The sequence below is a fragment of the Balaenoptera physalus genome (genome assembly GCF_965194825.1).
Source record: "Balaenoptera physalus genome assembly, chromosome: 4".
Lineage (NCBI taxonomy): Eukaryota > Metazoa > Chordata > Mammalia > Artiodactyla > Balaenopteridae > Balaenoptera > Balaenoptera physalus.
The window spans coordinates 66125255-66140981 of NC_138891.1; the positions used below are offsets into that span (position 1 = coordinate 66125255).

The 15727-nt window shown below is 40.3% G+C and overlaps 1 long non-coding RNA gene and 1 pseudogene across 2 annotated transcripts in view; one reads left to right on the top strand and one right to left on the bottom strand.

The window, feature by feature from the left end:
* Positions 1 to 15727, bottom strand: part of LOC309660677 — a 217451-nt gene that overhangs the window by 69096 nt on the left and 132628 nt on the right. The window lies entirely within an intron of this gene.
* Positions 8174 to 12191, top strand: LOC309660264 (histone H3.3A pseudogene; annotated as a pseudogene). The gene has a single exon. The product of its transcript is annotated as a histone H3.3A pseudogene (transcript).

Sequence of the window (15727 nt, forward strand, 5' to 3'; positions counted from 1 at the left end):
AAGCTGAGAATGTTGGCTAAGTCAGGTTATATTTATCAATAGGAGAGGTGAGGAGTGAACTGGGTGATTTCCAAAGCCTCTTAATAACAATGACAATAATAGGCTCTACTATAACTGAGCACTTACTGCATATCATGCATTACATCAGAGGTCACAAATGATGGCCCATGGACCATTCTGGCCTGCCCTCTGGTTTATAAATAAAGTTTTATTGGAAAACAGCTACAACTATTCATTTAGGTGCTGTCTATGATTACCTTTGTATAGCATGGTTGCACAGCAGGGTTGAGTAATCATGACAGACACCACATGGCTTGTAAAGTCTAAAATAATTACTATCTGGCCCTTAGAGTAAAAGTTTGCCGACTTCTGCACTATGTAGTCATTGGCTCTGTGGTACACTGTATTTTCCAAATATGCCCACAAATATATGGGTATTGCCCAACCCACATGCTCTGGTAAAATGTGATCTTCTTATCCCACCTCCACCTAGGGGTGGGGTCTACTTGTATCTGGGTGGGTGGGCCAAGTGGCTGCTTTGACCAATAACATAGAGTGGAATTGATGCTGTGCCATTGCAGGTAGGGCCCCAAGTTGCCTGGCAGCTTCTGCTTCCTGCCTATGGAAGCCAGCCACCATGTAAGAAGTGCAGCTACCTGAGACCGCTATGTTGTGAGAAGCTCAAATCTCACAGAGAGGCCCTCACAGATGACATGCCATGTGGAGAGAGAAAACAAGGATCATGGAGGTATCAGACATGTGAGTGAAAGAGCCATCTTGGCAGTAGATCCTCCAGCCCCAGTTGCTCTGCTGATACCATGTAGATTAAGACACAGACCACCCAATCAAGCCCTTCCAGAATTTCTGACCCACAGAATCAGATGTAATAAAATGGTTGTTTTTATCCATCAAGTTTGGGGTAGTTTGTTATGCAGCAATAGATAATTGGAATAGTCGCATACACTCCTCATCACTGCCCAGTGAGATGAGAATTATTAGTCCCAATCTATGTGTAGAGAACCAAAGTTTGAAGAAGCCAAATTACATACCCATGTTACACCGCTGATAAATGGCAGAGCCAGAGTTCAAACCTGAGTCTAGCGGACTCCAAAGGCCAGGCACCTGACATGCCTACTAGTGTTGACATTCTGTGTGCAGAAAGCTGCCAAAGCTAAGAGACGATGGGTCAAGCAGGAGGCTCCTGAGAAAGTCATACTCCCAGGCCTAGTGGAGTTATATTCAAGAGGGAATTTTTTAGTACCCAGCTTCCACAAAGCAGAGCAACTAATGCTGTGCCAAACATTTGTTCCCTGGCAATTCGCCTGACAACATTTTTTTTTCATCCATGATATGTTTTTATTCTCTTCCAAGGCATTATGCTTTCTTTTTAAACAGTTTTATTGAGGTATAAAACACATACCATAAAATTCACCCATTATAAGTGCACAGTTAAGTGATTTCTAGTAAATTTACACAGTTGTGCAACCATCACCACAACCCATTTTAGAACACTTCCAAATGTTCTAAATGTTCCAAATGAACACTTCCTAAAAAGGTCTCTCACGCCAGATTGCGGTCAGTCCCTATTCCAACAGCTAGCCCCCAGCAACCACTGATCTGCTTCTGTCTCTACAAGTTTGCCTTTTCTAACAATGTCATATAAATGGAAGCATGTGATATGTGGCGTGCTATGTCTGGCTGCTTTTACTTAGCATGCATCAGTAGTTTGTTACTTTCAATTGCCACAGAGTATGCCATTGTATGATATATCACATTTTTTAAAATACATTCACCAGTTGATGAGCCAATCCATATGGACTGGTTCCACTTTTGGATTGCATTAATGGTGGCATTTAGTCAGTGTTTGATTGCTTAAGACTCATAGGACCCAAAATGACAATGGGGGAAAATTAGGGAAACTGGCAGTTATTGACCAGGTCCTGACGGCTTTGCGTCCAATTGCTGCAGAGGGTGTGGTTTGGCTTCCCAGGCTGGTTGTTGACAAGGTTGTGGGTCAGAGTTCTATTTTTATATGTGGTCAGCCCACTGACCATTTGCATATTCAGTCTTTCATGGGCCAGTCTTCTAGAGTCCCCTCCATCTAACTCTAGGCAACTATGTCTGTAGTACAGTAGAAGTGAAAAGCATTTGGTGTGAAAAGACCTAGTTCTACCCCATGGAAAAATCACTTCACTTCTGAGACATGTTCTCTGCACACAGAATGAGCATAAAGATAGTAATTCTTGCCCTTTTATTTTGTAGGGTTTGGAAAAGATTGTACTATCTTTTTTTTTGCCATGTGATTTGTAGTTTTTCTCTCAAAAGGGGAAGAGGATATTTCCCCATCCCATGACTCTGCGCTCAGCCATATAACTTACTTTGGTCAAAAAAATGAAAAAAAAAAGTGACAGTATGACAGTTCTGAGCTTAGCTCTCAAGAGGCCTTGTGTGTTTCTACTTGCTTTCATGAGCTTCTACGATCACCATGAGCAGATCATGCCCAAGCTAGCTCACGGGTCCCACAAGGTGGAGCAGAGCCTACTTGTCCCAGCTGAGTCATTCTACATCCCCTGACCTGCAGTCAACCCCTAGACCAATGAGCAAGCTCAGCTTAGATGAGCAGAGCCACCCAACTGAGCCCTGCTCTGTGAAAATAAGTGATTGTGTCTTTAAGCCACTAAGATTCTGGGTGGTTTCTTAGGTAGCAAAAGCTAATATATACAGGGTTGTCATGTCAATCAAATAAAATAAGGGATGTGGAAGTTTTTTTGAAACTGTAACCTACTCGGAATAATGTATTACCCTTAGTTTTTTGAATTTCCACATGACCTTATTTTCAGTTATTTGTGAAATTAACATCAATGAAGTAGTACCTGTCAAGGTTTAAGGTACACTCTTCTATAAGGTATTCAGCCATGTATTACTATTTATTCCCTAAATATTTTTGAACATCAGTGTGTTCTATAGAATATAGAAAGGCTTTTTCTTTCTTTCTTTTTTTTTTTAAATTTTTTGGCTGCGTTGGGTGTTCGTTGAGGTGCGCGGGCTTCTCATTGCGGTGGTTTCTCTTGTTGTGGAGCCCGGGCTCTAAGCCCACGGGCTTCAGTAGTTGTGGCTCACGGGTTCTAGAGCGCATGCTCAGTAGTTGTGGTGCAAGGGCTTAGTTGCCCCGCGGCATGTGGGATCTTCCCGGAGCAGGACTCGAACCCGTGTCTCCTGCATTGGCAGGTGGATTCTTAACCACTGCGCCACCAGGGAAGCCCCAGTAAGGCTTTTAAATGCAAAGAAATCTCTCTCTAGAGAGACACTGAAATGATTTTAGACACTGAAACGATTTGGAGTGAGTAGGGAAAGATATGGACTTTGAAGCAGTAGGTCAGACACTGGTCCCCCTCATCCCAATGGTGGATACCTATTCTGCATTCTGCTTTCCTCTAAAAGCAAAGAAAGAGCCAAAGCCCTTTCCCTAGGTGGTGGAAAGCATAGAATTCCTTGGAGAGTAAAACAGGAGTAGAACTTCTCCCATTTGGAAAGGACTAAGGAAGAGGGCCTCACTGCACCTATAGCTGTGGGTCCAGGGAAATTACTTGAGAACCTTGTCCAGTCCTTGCCATTTACATCTTCTGAAATCAAAATGTTTCTTCAAAGCTCTGCTCAAATTCCACCTCCTCCAAGCAACCTCCTTTTCTGAGGCCCTATGGGTAGTATCTTTTTTCTTTACATCTGGGGCAACCTTTGATATCTATATTAGCCTCATACTCCACTACTTTCGCAAAGACATGAGCCTACTAAACTAGTAGGGTTTGGCTTGGAATGGCTGTGGCAATGGGTGCAACTTAAGGCAGAAGAGAACAGCACAATGAAAAAGTAAGGATGAGGAAAGTAGGGCATGAAGAAGCTGATCTTCATGACAATTCTTGGGAGAACCAGGAGGTCAAAGAGTGAGCTGACACCAGCATGGGCTGCATCCGGGTCTTGGAAAGAATTTATCTCTGGCTGGGAATTCAAGGGCCACACTTATTTGGAAGAGCTTACCTTGTGTCCTAAGTCTCAAGTTCTGTAAACGGACCAGGCCCAGCCAGGTAGGGCCCCAATGACATGTTCTTTAGATGCTTAAATCAGGTCTTAGATTTTCTTGGGGCCAAATTTCATTTTAGATGACTAGTGCTTATGTATGATACAATTTAGAATACTGGCTTTACTTGACAATTCAAGTTTTTAAAATTACTGAATTTTAAAAAGGGATTTTTCCAGATCCTTAGAATTTGGGAAGGCATTGCAAATACAGTGGTTTGTGGTTATGATAGTTGTTATTAAAGAATCAATGCACTTATGATAATTTTGATAAGAATGAAATATGCACATAAATCCACTTTTACTTAATTATGGAAATGATCTTTTTCAATAATAAAAGGGGATCAGACAGATCTTTAAACTGCCTGAAAGAAATATTTTGAAATGAGTTGGATTCTCTTAGGGTAAATGAATGGTTTGCCTTCTGACCTCGAGTAGCTGTGTATATGCCTGTCTCATCTAGTAGCCTCTATTCTCGTGAAGATCAGGAATTGTCTCATTTCTATCTCTATCTCCTCTATGGCTAGTACAGTGCCTGTTACACAATAAGAACTCAGAAAATATTTTTGCTGTTTTGGAGTGTTATCTCCACCTTCTTTTACTTATGCAATTCATTTACTCCTTGGAACAATTTTGCAAAACATTACCACCTTAGTTTCCACAGAGGAAGGAACTAAGCCTAAGAGAGTAGGCGATTTGCCCAAGATGGTACCATTAGTAAAGGGCAAGATCAGGATTCAATCCTAATCCGCTTTCTATGGAGTCCTTCTTTTTAGACGGAGATACAGGACACCAAAATGATCAAACACAAGGCTTTCATTGCTATCCTGCTGTTGTGGATTTCACTTTTTTCTCTCCTTTTCACTCCACTGACATCACATAATGCTCTTCAATTACAGCTGTCAACTTCCTCCCACAATTGCTCTGTATTCTGGGCTATAATTGCTCCTCACAGAACCTGAGCCCACACGCCTACAATTTCTCTATCAGCTAAGCAGCCCCCACTGCCTCCAAGGGACCATGGCTAATGCAGTCCACAGAGGTACATGCACCTGTGATTACTGCCATTTTCCACTTTAGTTATCCCAGGAGAAGTGCTATGCTAGAGTGCCTTTTAAGTAATGCGTAGTGACAACATTCTGATGTGGGTAGGTGGCCAAGAATCACTATCCTCCGCATTAGTATTTGAGAAATGATACCTTCACGGTGGGAGTTGACACATTCACTTGGACGTTTGAGGGAGGATGCAAAGATGAGTCCCTCTGGTACTGAGATGCATTTCCTTCCTTAATGCTAAGGGCACAAGGCTCTTTCCTAGAGAATAAATTAAGCAAAACTTCAGCTAATAAACGGCAAAAACTTCAGCTAATAAACTACCAACTTGTACTGTCCAAGAAAAAAGTAGTTCAGAAATAAAGGATTCCTCCAATTTCTTCTCTAGAGAAATCCCTGAAATTCATTTCAAAAGAACTCAAATAGGTCACAGAACCTGTGAACTAAAAGGGCCTTGTTCAGATGGGAGAATTGGGATCCAAAGGGGGAATAGGACTTGGCCAAGTCACCCAGCAAGTGGATGGCAAGAGCCAGATCTTAAGACTTCTAGACAAGGACCTTCTTCGCTTTGGTTAAACTGAGGGTTGAAGGAGAGGAGTGATGTCACTTCTACCTTCAGTCTCTTGGGAGCTTCTGACAGGGGAAGTTATAGAAACACCAGGTCCCTGGGATAGTGGTTCCTGACATTGGTAACATCTTATTACTAGGACACCCTAGTCCAGAGTGCAGTCAAGATACTCTGGCCCAGAAAGCCAAACATTGCTGAAGAGATAAATAAACAAACAAGATAAAACTCTAAAAGAGATACTGAATGTGCCTGAGATGAGCCCCCTCTCTCCACCTCAGGACTGAAAGAAGCTGGTCAAGGTCAAAAAGCTGATTCTAGGAACCTGAGAAACTTTGGGGAGAGAGGAAGAGATCAAGTGTAAGGATTTTCCCAATCAACCTGAAGCTCAGGGTGCATAATCACTGTCACAAAGGGAGGGGCTGCCTTTCCTGGAGGTTAACTAAAAGTAAGGAGCTGGAGGAAAGGCTGGGAAGGAGTCCTAAAGGGTTGCTGTAAGGCAGGGACATTACAGAGTGAGCAACGGTCTGAGGGAACTGCCTGGCGTCTAGCAAAGATAAAGCTGAACCGACACAACGACAACCTAAACAGCAACATGACCAAACTTCATAGGGCACTTCTCTCATACCAGACTCTTCTCTAATTATTCTATGTACATTATCTCATTTGATCCTCACAGCAGCCTTATAATAAGAATTTAGAAAATGTGGTAGGGCCACTTTCAAAAGTTCTGGGAAAGGATTATTATACCTGAGGACTCTCCCATTAATGACATTTCATAAGAGACCAAAGCTATTTTGGATCCCCACAACCTCTCTATGGATGTATAAATAACATTTTAAATACATATTACTTTGAACTAGGGGAAACTGCTAGTTTTGTAGATCAAAAAATTGTCAAATAGCAGAACTTTCATATGGTTCAACCTAATATATAAAATATATGTACTTTAAGAGAAGTAAGTAAAAAAGTAACAGGCAAATACAGTAGAGTGGGATATGTACCACATAAGGAGTAAGTGTTGTGCACTCTGGGAAAAAAAAAACCACACAAAAGAGTGTTCTAACCAAGTTTTCAGTGAAGGAGAGCAGTAAGGGGAGACTTCTAGGAGGAAATGTTGAAACCTGAAGGACAATAGAAAACACTAAGGGAAGTTAATCATTATGAGCCTGATTCAGTGAATCAGGGAGGCTTTAGGTCATGATAAAGTAACAGATGCTGGACTTGCACTACCAATGTAAACACGTAGAAAACTAAGAAAAATATGTGAAAAAAACCCACTTTCAGACATTGAACAGCAGACATCACAAGATCATAATCACTGGGAGTAGGAAAACAAACAAGGTGAGTCCTTCAATTGGTTAAAATCAGTAAGTTTTTAAAGATTGAAAGAGTATGTTCTCTAATTGTACAGAATTAAATTGGAAATAAAAATAGAAAGAGATCTGAAAAATAAACAGCTTAGTTTTAAGTAAGTCTTGGATAATAAAAGAAATCCCAAGGGAAATTTAAAAATATTTAATGAACTGAATGAAAATAGAAACACAACATATCAAAACTTGTGAGATACAGTTGAAGCAATCCTAAGGGAAGATGTATAACTTTAAATGATTATATTAGAAAAAAATCAAATCAATAATTTAAACTTGCATACTAAAAAGCTACAGAAAGTTGAGACAATTAAACCTAAAGTAAGTGAAAGAATGAAAAAATAGAAATAAAAGCAAAAATCAATCAAATAAAGAATGTACAAATAATGGAGAAAATAAATTAAACCAAAAGAAGATTCTTTAAATGTCACACCATGGGCTACAGGTAGAAGCCCGGAGGTGGGAATAGCTTATAAAGAAGGTCTGTTCAACGGAATATATACTGACTGCAGAGGTGCCACTTTGGTGTGTTATCATCTTGAATAGCTTGTTGTGACCAACATTTCAATAAAACTAATAACTTCTATCTAAACTCATCAAAGAAACAAGGGAAAAGACACAAATTATCATCAAGAATTAAACAAGGGACATTATTACAGAGTCTACAGTCACTAAAAGGATAATAAGGACTATTAAGAACAACCTACTGGGCTTCCCTGGTGGCGCAGTGGTTGAGAATCTGCCTGCCAAGGCAGGGGACATGGGTTCGAGCCCTGGTCTGGGAAGATCCCACATGCCGCGGAGCGACTAGGCCCGTGAGCCACAATTACTGAGCCTGCGCGTCTGGAGCCTGTGCTCCGCAACAAGAGAGGCCGCGATAATGAGAGTCCCGCGCACTGCGATGAAGAGTGGCCCCCACTTGCCGCAACTAGAGAAAGCCCTCGCACAGAAACGAAGACCCAAAACAGCCATAAAATAAAAATAAATAATTTAATAATTAACAAAACAAAACAAAACAAAACACCAGAATTCTCTAAGACTCCTTGAACTGAATTCTTATCCCATCATTTCTGTGTCCAATTTATAAAAAAAAAAAAAAAAGAACAACCTACTGCCAATAAATTCAACATCTGATATGAAATGGAAGAACCCTTTGGAAAACAACAACAACAACAAATGACCAAAAATGACTTAAGAGAACATAGAAATTCTAAATAGTCCCATATCTATTAAAAACAATTGGATTTCTTATAAACGATATTCCACAAAGAAGAATCTCAACCCAGGTGACTTCTCTGGTGAATTCTTTCAAACATCTAAGGAACAAAAAAGAACAGTTCTATACAATATATTTCAGAAAATAGGGAAGGCAATAATACATTGTTCTGCCACCAAACAAAGACATTAAAAGAAAACACCAGCAGCATTGTTCTGATCCTGTCTGCTTAACAGAGCCTTATGGTATCTTCAATTCCAAGAGCAATAAAAAACATGTACCCATAAAAATGCTTAAACATGTACCATAAAAATGTATACAGATCTTTAAAGAGTATTTATTTATACCAAATAAAAACTGGTAACAATCTAGATATACATTAGCAAGAGAAGAGAATAAACAAATTGTGCTATACACACATGGTGGAATATTACTCAGAAACAAAAAGGAATAAATTACAGATAGATGCAACAACATGGATTAATCCAAAAAAATTATACTGAGTAAAAGGAGCCAGACACAAAAGAGTATATTTATATATTCTATTTTTATAAAAATTTAGAATATGTAAAACTAACCAATAATTGTAAAAAGCAGGTCAATGGTTACCTGAGGCCAGTTGTGAAGGTGGATGAAGGAACTTACTTGGTGGTGGAAATAGTCTATTTCTTAATAGGGGTAAAGTTTCAAATGTATATACTCCTGTCAAAAACTCATCAAACTATATGGTTAAAATGGCTACATTTTATCACACAGAAATTATATCTCAATAGAACTGAATTGAAAAAAATAAGTCAGAGAAATAGGTAGAGATGAAGACATTAGGGAGAATGTTATCAAGGTTGTCTCTCATGTTTCCATCAGAGCAACTTTATGGATGGTGGTTCCCCTCACTATTGTGGAAAGAAATGCTGGAACAGAACCAGGTTTGAGGGAAGGAGTGTTAAGAGAACAGTACTGAAATGTTGACTTAAAGGTGCCTATGGTAGTGGTGTTCTATAAGCCATTTTTCAGGGGGAGAGGGAATAGATGGGGAGCCCTGACTTGTAGCATTTTCTGATCTTCATGGTGTAGATACTTCCATCACATCTGATTTCAAGCTACCAACTGTTTAATAACCAGCTTAAAAAATCTTGGAAACTTAACAATCTTTCGTGACCCAGAAGCAGCCAGCTCCAGCAAGCCACTGCCTATGAATCATCAAAACAAATATGTGAAGCAAGAAACTGTATCAATCGAGGGGTTCTTCCTAGAAATATAGGGAAAAAGTATAGTCATCAGTGAATAGATGTTAATAAAATCCAGGTATGTGGATGCAATTAGGGAAAAAATATAGAGGGGAAAGAAGAGATGCCTAGAATTTTACCTCAGGCATGTTATTTCTAAAGGTCAACTAGAAGAGAATGGGCAAGTAGAAGAAAGTGAAAAGTAAGAACCAGAGAGGCAGGAGGAAAAACAGGATGGTATTTTGTCATCCATCCAAGCCAAGGTAAGGAGCTGAGAAATGGTTAGCAGTGTTAAATTCAGCTAAGTTAAGTAAAATGAAGACTAACATTTGGGGGTACGGGGCTTATGGTAACCTTTGAGAATGCAGTTTCAGTGGAGTTTTGGAAGTTGAATGGGCCACAGGCAGATGCCTTCATCTAGAAGCCAGAGGGGGGAGTAGCTCGTAAAGAAGTCTGCTCAGTGGAATATATACTGGCTGAAGAAGTCCATAGCTGCAGACTGCCACTTTGGTGTGTCATCACGCTGATCGACTGCCATGACCCACATTAAATACTCTAACCAGGGACAGAGGTGTCTTGACATCCAAGCTGACATTCCTAGGCCTAAACTTATACCACACACACATATATACACACACCTAGAGACATGTACAGACACCTAAATATGTGTAAAAAACAAACACTATGGTGTACTACAGAATATAAAAGTAATAGATTTTTAAAATATAAAGCATGAAATTTCAAAGAAATTTTATGTTTGCATCATGTTACTTCAAATTTCTAGGCCTCCTTCAACTCCTGCCCTCAACTCCACACTTATCCCACCCCTGTGTGGGATGTCTATATTCATTCTCCTCAGCCATGGGGACATTTGGATGAACAAGTTTGATAGGCTGAGAGAAGGCATGTGCCTACAGGTGCCAAGAATCAGGAGGTGATTTCCAGTGCCGGAATCTCTTTGACTTCTGGGCACCACCTATCCCTGAGGAACCGGGAGGACTGTTGCTTAGGGCCCTTCCCAGCAGAATATGTCAACCTTGTGGTTTGACACTTTCATTTACCATCCTTCACATCATACTATCCATCTGCCACAACTTCTGTCCACACCAGGCCCACAAACAGCCCATGGTCCATTGCATACCCTACAACTCAGACCCGGGGACCACAGAGAGGGTCACGATGTCCACAAACATGTAGACAAGGAACTTCCAAGTTCTTACTGATGCCAGCACTGGCTTCAGTGCCTAGGTCACCAGGAGAGAATGGATATGGGATAAGGCCTTGATAGCCTTCCCATATTTCTGTGCGACTCGGAGCTTATTGAGGGCTTCTCAGAACAGCTAATGGAATATCGGCCCTGCTTTATAGACAGAGGTTTTACATATAGACTCTGGGCTGTGCACACTTCTTTGTTTTAAACATCACATGTTCTCTGTATGAGAAGATACCCCTGGAATTGAGTGTGGCTATGCGTGACGGCTCTGGCTCCAGCTCTCTGAAACCTTCGCCAGCTAGGCTACCCTCTAGGTCTCCTACCAGGAGAAAGAAATTTGGACTGAAGGGTCATGGAAGGTTTGGGAGGAAGGTCTGCCCTACATTCTAGGAAGCTGACTCGGTGGCTCTGTGGAGGGCAGATGAGAGAGAATAAAGATTAGAGGTTAGGGGAACAATTGAGATTTTTCTTTAATGAGTCAGTGGTTCTCAATAGGGGTGATACTGCTCCTGAGACATGTTTTGAAATTTTGTGGGATCTTATGATTTGCTACTAGTGTTTAGTGAACAGGAGTCAAGAATGATAGGCATCGAATGCAGAGCGGTTTGGTCGGTAGTCGGAGGAGCTTCTTCCATTAGTTCGGCGACTGCGGTTCTTCATTGGGCAGCAGGAGTGGCGCGGCTGTCGGAGAAGCGGCGTAAAACTTCGGCATTGGGTGAAAGAAAATGGCCCGAACCAAGCAGACTGCTCCTAAGTCCACGGGTGGCAAAGCGCCCCGCAAACAGCTGGCCACTAAAGCGGCCAGGAAAAGCGCCCCCTCTACCGGCGGGATGAGAAAACCTCATCGCTACAGGCCCGGGACCGTTGCGCTTCGAGAAATACGTCGTTACCAGAAATCCACCGAGCTTCTGATCCGGAAGCTGCCTTTCCAGAGGTTGGTGAGGGAGATTGCCCAGGATTTCAAAACCGACTTGAGGTTCCAGAGTGCCGCTTCAGGAGGCTAGTGAAGCGTACCTGGTGGGTTTATTTGAAAATACTAATCTGTGTGCCATCCACGCTAAGAGAGTCACCATCAAGCCCAAAGACATCCAGTCGGCTCGCCGGATACGGGGAGAGAGAGCTTAAGTGAAGGCAGTTTTTATGGTGTTTTGTAGTAAATTCTGTAAAATACTTTGGTTTACTTTGTGGCTTCTTCTGTAAGAAATTGTTTGTAATATGCTGCATTTGTACTTAAGTCATTCCATCTTTCACTCAGGATGAATGCGAAAAGTGACTGACTGTTCACAGACCTCAGTGATGTGAGCACTGTTGCTCAGGAGTGACAAGTTGCTAATATGCAGAAGAGATGGGTGATATTTCTTGCTTCTCATGATGCATGTTTCTGTATGTTAATGACTTGTTGGGTAGCTATTAAGGTACTAGAATTGATAAATGTGTACAGGGTCCTTTTGCAATAAAACTGGTTATGACTTGATCCAAGTGTTTAACAATTGGGGCTGTTAAGTCTGACCATACATCACTGTGATAGAATGTGGGCTTTTTCAAGGGTGAAGATACAAGTCTTAATCACAGTGTAACTTACAGTTTCCTTATTAAAAAAAAAAAAAAAGTAAACCTGGCAGCTATAGAATACACTATGTGCATTTATAATAGCTATTTTATATATTGCAGTGTCAACATTTTTAAATTAAATGTTTTACATTCAAAAAAAAAAAAAAAGAATGATAGGTATCTAGACAGTTTAGGCCAAACAACTAAAAATTGTTCTGAATTCCACATAAAAAACTGAATATTCCTTTCTATAATAGTCTGGACCTGGCATTTAACACTGTTTTACCAATATACACACTACTAATGATATTCGAGTCCTAATACAACACACCTGTACTGGTCTGCATTTATAACTATGATGCTCAAATTATGAAGAGGTGCAAGCATTTGACTGCTTGATCACACACACTAGTTTACTGAAATATGTTTTTATTTTGTTATAAACTACTTTCCTTTATTTCTCTATGTATTAAAGTCAGGGTATTATTTTGTTGTTTGTGGAACGATATATTTTGATAGATTATATTATCTATAATTTTAATTTCCATATACTGAACAGTCATCATGAATATTTTTAATTTTTATTTATTTTTTAGGAAAGAAAGCATTACATCTAACAGTGTTGAAAATGACTGGTTTAGATGATAAATATTGAGAGCCTAGGCAAAGCCCTGTGGGAAAAAGAAAGTCACTATGGATATAGAACTAACAGAATTTGGAAAATGATTTGATTCAGTGGATTAAAATTAAGCTCTGTTTCAACTTTCTCTTCTGCAGGGTAAATAAACTAAATAAACCCAGAGCCATCATCCAACTTGGCCTGCTTCACAAACCTTGCATTATCTTGGTTGCTGTCTCCAGAATCACTTCCCTGAGTCTCAAAATGGTATTCAGTTCTATATCGCCAAAAGAAGCTTAAATATATTGAAATGAGGAGCCAAGACTCCCAACCCCCAAACAAATAAGCCATGTACCAGCGCACAGATCTGACCATGAACATTAATACACACATGTAGCAGACACTGTCAGTAGCCTGAAAATATTCCCTCATTTTCTGTATCTGCTGAGTGACTTGCAACTGTCAGCACTTGCATTTCTTTGATTAAGAGGCTTCTTTGGCCACTGAAGCCTGTTTTGCCCAATGAAGGAGGCTGGAAGGGCTAGAATGAATGCATCTCCCTATTCCCTAAACAGCCCTCAAACAATAACTGGCTGCAGTTGGTGTATAAATAACCCAGCTACCCAGTTCCTTTTGTGCAGTAACTCTAAGGTGTGTGTCCCATGTTGACCCCCTGGAGTTTCCCCAATAGGATAAATCTCCAGTCACCCACAGTTGTAACTGACTTGATAACACACCCCATATTGACTACCTTTTTTGGCGTATTTCCTTCTTCCTCTCCTGGTGTTTATTTTCCCTCCCCATCAAACTACTTTGCTATCATATTCTTGTCTGAGTGTCAGCTTCTGGGAAACCCAAACCAAAACAACTTGTTATCTGTTGCACTGGGGACCTCTTGTAGTTGATGGATGTAGTCAAAGAGCACAGACCCAGGAGACAGGCTTGGGTCTAAGCCCAACCTGTACCAACTCACCATCTTACTTCAGGCATTTTAACTCTCTCTCTCTGCTTCAGTTTCCTTACCTTTAAATTAAAGGATTTTGACTACATTAACATTTCCCAGAATGTGTTCATGGGAAGAACATTCCATTTTTGGAATGTTAATAGTTGTTATGGGGAAAAGGTGAAAGAGGAAAGAAGATTCCTGCTCTGTTATACACAGCAGTCTCTATCTACTTCCCAGGATGATGCTGAAGTGGACGTGGAGTGCCTGGCTAAGTGTCTGACACATAGTAGGTGTAAAAAATTGGTGATTGATTTCAAATCCAAAGCAGTTAGCTCATGCTCATATAGAATACATCATCAGTAGGCAGTGATTCTTAACCTGAAGTTCATGTACTCTCTGAAATTGTAATAAAAATTGTACACTCTGTGCTCCTGTGCCTTTTCCTGGGGTGAATCTCTCAGATTTAATTGGATTTTTAGACTCGCTAAAAGATTAAGCCTTAAGCCATGTTGTCTTAAGCCATCTGGTCTTATCAGTTGTTTTAAAACATAGAAGGAAATCATTACTTCCTAGTTTTAATGATCAAACAACAAACACCTATTAATCATCCTATCTCCCTTTTAGGGGAACACTCCAAGTCTTTGTGCAGTGGTCTCTCATTAAAATTTCTGAGATATGAATTCAAAATGCATAGGTGATGTACAAATATGAGAATTCAGTTGATATAACAAAAAAAACCAATGGATTAAAAAAAATCCTGGGTTCCACTGGGAACTGTATTTGTATTTGAATAGAAATAATTTTTTTAAAAAATTCTGGCTAGTTTGATGGATATATGCTGTATGTTAGAATGGGGTGGGATAGTCCCTAAATGGATTGGGCTATTGTTGAATATTTCCCCTCCACTCTCCTTTGTCAGAGCAACAGGCAGATCACAGGTCTTGGATTCAAATGTTTTGCTCACCATCAGACCATTCATTGGATTAATGTGTCCTGGGAAAGGTGTTTATTGTATCTATCTGTGATTCCTCAATAACTTGCACGGTCCTTTCCCATTTGTAAGGCCTTAGCAAAGGTTATCCAGGCTGTTGGGAGATTTGCTGTCATCTCAAACCATGAGCTGTGCGCTCTCTCTGAGATGAGTCAACTGCAGGGAGAATGGAACCAACCACTAGAAGTGTTTCTGGCTCCAATTTTCTGAATGTTTGTCTCCTTGTGGAGCTTAATCTTTGGTTGTTATTGACAACTGCTGTGACCACATTTGAGAGTGTGTGCAAGGAACTATGTGGAGAAGTATGGGGAGGCGGAGAGAAGACAAATTGGCAGGAATTATTTTAAAAGATGCCTGTTTTCCCAGTTACTTAAGTTTACCTGGTTTTGTCGACATCAAGAGAGGTATAATTTTCTAGTTTTTAAAAAACAAATTATGCCTCAGTAGAAAGTAAACGTGTTATCATGGGTAAAAGGAAAATATATTGTCAAAATAATTGCTGTGGGAGATAGAATCCGGTTTCAGGAAACTTTTTTCAGTTTCTTACAGGCAGAGAATAGTCTTATTAGAACAAACCAACCAACATCATTGGTACAATGGCTTCTGCTCTACTTTCTCTTTATCAGTTAAAGTTTCTAGTTCAGTGTGTCTTCACCTTTTTTGTGAATATGAGGACCCTGTTTAATACATTTTTTAAAATTGAGAACCTTAAAAGCTGGAAGTTGTACTTCTAGTAACTGTTAAAGGGAGAAAATATACAACAGTGTTCCAGTTATCTATTGCTACTTAACAAACCACCTCAAATCTAGTGGCTTAAAATAACATTGGTCTGTTTGGCTCATAAATTGGCATTTGGGCAGGGATTGGAAGGGACAGCTCACCTCTGCTCCGCACGGGGAGCTG